The sequence below is a fragment of the Pristiophorus japonicus genome, chromosome 1, assembly GCF_044704955.1.
Source record: "Pristiophorus japonicus isolate sPriJap1 chromosome 1, sPriJap1.hap1, whole genome shotgun sequence".
Taxonomy (NCBI): Eukaryota; Metazoa; Chordata; class Chondrichthyes; family Pristiophoridae; genus Pristiophorus; species Pristiophorus japonicus.
Window position 1 is genome coordinate 95,393,284 of NC_091977.1, and position 6,062 is coordinate 95,399,345.

Genomic DNA, 6,062 nt, shown 5'->3' on the forward strand with positions numbered 1-6,062 from the left:
CAAAGAAGGAAACCAGTCAGCCCATCGTATCTGTGCTGGCTCTTTTGAAGAGCAATCCAGTTACTCCCACTTCCCCGCTCTTGCCTCATATCCCTGCAATAATAAGGGATTTCAACTACTCTAATATTTATAGAGATAGAAAAGTGTAAAAGATATAGGGCTAGACTTTCCACTTTTTTTCCATTGATACCGCCCACTTAACATCCATTTTAATGCTGAGATGAGGTATAACGCCCAGATACCGCCCATTTAGCAACAAAATGGAAACTAACACCCATGTATCGCTCACTTATCACCCAGCATTACTTTCAGCATCTACTTAATGCCGAGAAATAATGATACCATCAGCCCACTTTTTTTTCCGTAAAGATCATAATAGGCGAAACTAACGCCCATAATATCGCTGAGCATTACTTTCGGCACCTCGCCCACATATCGCTGAAAATATCGCTTGCCAAAAAACCCGCTGAGAAAAAGTTGCTCTCACCTGAACTAAACCCAGCGGTACGGATGCCATTTTGTAAATCGGAAGTCGGTTCATATAAAAGGCTGCTTCAACTTCTGGGGAGTTTTGATGTACTCTGGATGTCTTTTAAGGTGATTTGAACATCTGAACAACTGTAGATGATTTGAATTTATTATAAGTGTTTTAGTAGGTAAATTTATTGTTTGTGAACAATAGATATAATACTGATTGTGATTGTAATGGGATCTGCAATTTCTCAGCCTGTCTTGATGACTACACAAATGCTGCAGAATAAAGATGGCAGAAGGTATATTCAAGAGCATTATGTGCCCAATCAAAGAGGTGTAAGACTGCTGAGGAGGACGAGAACTTACACCCCACGCACTTACAGGGGTGAACTTGTCTGATAACATGTGCCTTAGGAGACTGTGCTTCCGGAAAAAGATTATCAGTGAGATATGCCAGCTCATCAGGGGAGATGTGCAGCCTGCCAGCACCATCAGGGCTGCACTGTCCCTGAGATTCAGGTCACTGCGGCACTTGCCTTCTATGCATCGGGTTCCTTTCAGGCCTCAGCTGGCGACATTTGCGCTATATCTCAGCATGCCACACATTGCTGCATTCGACAGGTCACTGAAGCCCTTTATGCATGCAGGATGGACTTTATCAGCTTCCCTATGACCAGGGAGGCACAGACTGAGAGGGCTCTGGATTCTCCAGAATTGCAAACTTCCCCAAGGTGCAGGGAGCAATAGACTGTACGCACATCCGCATTGGGGCACCTTTTCAGGATGCAGAGGTTTTTCGGAACAGAAAGGGATTCCACTCCCTGAATGTGCAACTCGTTGGTGATCACAAGCAAATTATAATGGCAGTAAATGTTAAATTTCCAGGCAGCATCAATGATGCTCACATCATGCGTGAGAGCGCTGTATCTGATATGTTTACCAGTCAGCCACAGGGTCAATGCTGGATGCTTGGTGACAAAGGATATGGCCTTGAAACCTGGCTGATGAACCCCCTGCATAAGACCCAGACAGAAGCCGAGAAACGATACAACGAGAGCCACAGAGCTACATGCAATATTGTCGAGAATACCATTGGCATGCTTAAGCAGCACTTTAGATTTTTTTTTAAAAATTCGTAGCCAATCGTTCCAATTCTTTGTCAAATCACAAACGCCAGAGGTCACCTTGCACACATCAAGGATCACTCTGCGCCAATGCTCTTAGCCAAAAGGCCTAGAGCCACTGCACCATTCCTGGAAGTACTGCAATACCAGGTTCGTGCCATGGAGGTGGATGGGTCAGGTCCCCCACACACCTCCGTGGAGGTGGATGGGTCAAGCCACCCCACCCACCTCCTATTTCCAAAAAAGCAAGCATATACCTTCCTGATCCAGGGAGAACCACCTTGGGGTTATGGTGGTTACTCCCCTGTCAGGTCAGTTACGCATGATCTTAGCCAAAAGGCCGAGAAGCGGCACTTTTTTTTTTTGAAATTCGTAGCCAATCGTTCCAATTCTTTGTCAAATCACAAACGCCAGAGGTCACCTTGGGCCCATTCAAGGATCACTCTGTGCCAATGCTCTTAGCCAAAAGGCCTAGAGCCACTGCACCGTTCCTGGAAGTACTGCAATACCAGGTTCGTGCCATGGAGGTGGATGGGTCAGGTCCCCCACACACCTCCGTGGAGGTGGATGGGTCAAGCCACCCCACCCACCCGAGAAGCGGCACTTTAGATGCCTGGACCACTCAGGAGGCGAGCTACAATACCACCCTGAGCAGGTAGCTCAATTCGTGGTGGTGTGCTGTATTCTGCACGACTTGGTTATCAGGAGGGGATAAGAATTACCAGAAGGGACTGCCGGTCCACCTCAGGAGAGAGAGGAAGAGGAGGACGAGGAGGTGGACACTGACCTCGGGCCAGACAATCAGACTGACAATGAAACCATGCCCCCACCCCCTTCTAGATCGCAGGAAAGGGCCCGGGGTGGCTACATAGCTGCAAGACTCTTCCATCAGCAGCTCATAAATGAGCATTTTGCTTGAAATAACATTGATGGTATTTACAAAGCTGCAAGACTGCTGTGTCTGCAGCTCATACATGAATGGTGTGCATTACCTTAGTGACAGTTAAAGTTTAAGTTGATTCAAGTGACGTTGAATTATCCCCTTTAAAGTTAAGGAATCACCAGTGTGTAATGGTGCAGCTATCTGAGACAATGTGCACTAAGGTTATGTTAAATAAAAAACATTTAATGAGAACATTTGTCTAAAATCATAATTATAACTGTAAAAACACCCCATCCCACCCACCCCACAACAAATTTATAACATTTATATCATTCATTAAATGTTTAACATTTCCAACAACACTTCATAAACATAGAACACAAATGCAAAAAAACCAAGGTAAGCCCCTCCTCTTATCCCCAAACCTCGCAACAAAACAGCAGCAACAACATAAAAATACTGTGACTAAGACAACACCTGCGGCTATGCACCTCACTTTCCTTTCGCCAACCCGCAACCCCCCACCCCCGCTTCTTCTCCCCATCTCTACCGCTTCCCCTACCCCTCCTTACTCCAAGTCGCCTGGCTGAGGAACTCCTCAGGCGCTGCTTCATTGGGGGGGGATGATGGCAGAACCGCTGGTTGGACGGATACGGGAGAGGACGGTCCTGAGGTGGGAACTGTTATGTCTGGAGAAAGAGTCAGACTGAAAACTGTGAGCTCAAAGTAAAGTGTGACCTTAGTCTTTTATTGCAGGTCTCCAGAGTGTCTCTCCAACCTGTGAAGCCTCCTTAAATACCTGTGCTACCAAGGGATTATGGGATCCCTTGGGACTCCAGGGGATGAGCCCTCTGGTGGCTGTACAGAGTAAATACAAGTTTACATATATAACAACACTCCCCCCAAAAGTCAATAGTGTAACTATTTACAATGTGAGTCGATCTGGAGCCCTTTTTACCCTGGTTGATCGTCTCGATGTGAAAGCTGGTATTGTTGGGTCATTTTTTGGGCCCTCGCTGAGCTGCTATGCAGCTGGCCTTGCTGGGCTGCCTGGTGTGTTGGGCCCTGCTGGGCTGCTGTGGATGATGGGTTCTGCTTCGTGGTCAACCGTGGTGCCGGTTGCCACTGGTGTGTACGTTGGGGGATCAAAAAAGGTAGGGTCCAAGGTGGGTTGCTCAGGATAGACCATGAATCTGAGTTTGATTTGGTCCAAGTGTTTCTGGTGAATGAGTCCATTTGAAAGTTTGACCCGAAAAACCCTGCTCCCTTCTTTGGCCACGATAGTGCCGGGAAGCCACTTGGGACCTTGTCCATAATTCAATACAAATACAGGATCATTGATTTCAATCTCGCGTGACACATTTGCGCTATCATGGTATGTACTTTGTTGAAGCCGTCTGCTCTCTACCTGTTCATGTAGATCAGGGTAAACTAACGAAAGCCTTGTCTTGAGTGCTCTTTTCATGAGCAGTTCAGCAGGTGGGATCCCAGTTAGCGAGTGGGATCTCATGCGGTAGCTAAGCAGGACTCGGGATAAGCGAGTCTGCAGTGAGCCTTCAGTTACCCTCTTCAAGCTCTGCTTGATGGTTTGCATTACTCTCTCTGCCTGACCATTGGACGCTGGTTTGAACGGGGCAGATGTGACATGTTTGATCCCATTGCAGGTCATGAATTCTTTGAACTCAGCACTGGTAAAACATGGCCCGTTATTGCACACCAGGACATCAGGAAGGCCGTGTGTGGCAAACATGGCCCGCAGGCTTTCAGTAGTGGCAGCGGACGTGCTAGACGACATTATCTCACATTCAATCCACTTGGAGTACGCATCGACAACCACAAGGAACATTTTACCCAAGAACGGGCCTGCATAGTCGACGTGTACCATAGACCACGGTTTGGAGGGCCAAGACCATAAACTTAGTGGCGCCTCCCTGGGTACATTGCTTGACTGCGAGCATGTATTACATCTGTGAATGCAGGATTCTAAGTCCGCATTGATACCGGGCTACCACACGTGGGATCTGGCTATCGCTTTCATCATTACGATGCCTGGGTGGGTACTGTGGAGGTCATTGATGAAGGTGTCTCTGCCCTTCTTGGGGACCACTACTCAATTGTCCCACAGAAGACAGTCTGCCTGTATAGACATTTCATCTTTGCGCCCTGGAACGGCTTTATCTCTTCCTGCATTTCCACTTGGACACTGGACCAGCTCCCGTGAAGCACACAGCTTTTGACTAAGGATAATAAGGGGTCCTGGTTCATCCAGGTTTTGATCTGCTGGGCAGTGACGGATGATCGCTCACTCTCAAATGCTTCCATAACCATGGCTAGATCTGCGGGCTGCACCATTTCCATCCCCGTGGTGGGCAATGACAGCCTACTGAGAGCATCGGCGCAGTTTTCTGTGCCTGGCCCGTGGCGGATGGCATAGTTGTATGCGGACAACGTGAGCGCCCATCTCTGGATGCGGGCCGATGCGTTGGTATTTATCCCTTTACTCTCAGAAAACAGGGATATGAGTGGCTTATGGTCAGTTTCCAATTCGAATTTTAGCCCAAACAGGTATTGTTGCATTTTCTTTACCCCATAGACACAAGCTAACGCTTCTTTCTTAATCGTGCTGTGGGCTCTCTCAGCCCTTGACAGACTCCTGGATGCATAAGCAACCGGTTGCAGTTTCCCGAAATAATTAGCTTGTTGCAATACACACCTGACACATCACATGTTAGTACCAAACGCTTACAAGGATCATACAACACAAGCAATTTGTTTGAGCATAACAATTTTCTCGCTTTTACAAAGGCATTTTCTTGGCTTTTGCCCCAAACCCATTTGTCCCCTTTCCATAGTAAGACATGCAGTGGTTCTAGCAGTGTGCTGAGACCCAGTAAGAAGTTACCAAAGTAGTTCAGAAGTCCCAGAAACGACCGCAGTTCAGTCACGTTCTGTGGCCTTGGTGCGTTCTCGATTGCCTCCATCTTCGCGTTGGTGGGTCTGATGCCGTCCGCCGCAATCCTCCTTCCTAAGAACTCCACTTCAGGCACTAGGAAAATGCACTTCGAGCATTTTACCCTGAGCCCCACACGGTTGAGTCAACTAAGAACCTCCTCCAGATTCTGCAGATGCTCGACTGTGTTCCGTCCTGTGACCAAGATGTCGTCCTGGAAGACCACAGTGTGCGGGACCGACTTCATTAAGCTTTCCATATTTCTCTGGAATATCGCCGCCGCTGATCGAATTCCAAACGGGCATCTGTTATAAATAAAAAGACCTTTGTGCGTATTGATGCAGGTGAGGCCCTTCGATGATTCCTCCAGTTCCTGCGTCATGGAGGCTGAAGTCAGATCCAGCTTTGTAAACGTCTTTCCTCCCACCAGCGTTGCAAAGAAGTCGTCGGTCTTTGGTAGTGGGTATTGGTCCTGCAAGGAGAAACGATTGATAGTTGCTTTGTAATCGCCACAGATTCTGATGGTGCTGTCTCCCTTGAGGACAGGAACAATCGGGCTGGCCCACTCGTTGAACTTGATTGGTGAAATGATGCCCTCTCGTTGCAGCCTGTCTAGCTCGATCTCTACCCT

The 6,062-nt window shown here is 47.8% G+C and overlaps 1 pseudogene; it reads right to left on the reverse strand.

The window, feature by feature from the left end:
• Window positions 1-1,711: 1,711 nt before the first annotated feature.
• On the reverse strand, window positions 1,712-1,950 carry LOC139279370 (U2 spliceosomal RNA; annotated as a pseudogene).
• Window positions 1,951-6,062: the final 4,112 nt, after the last annotated feature.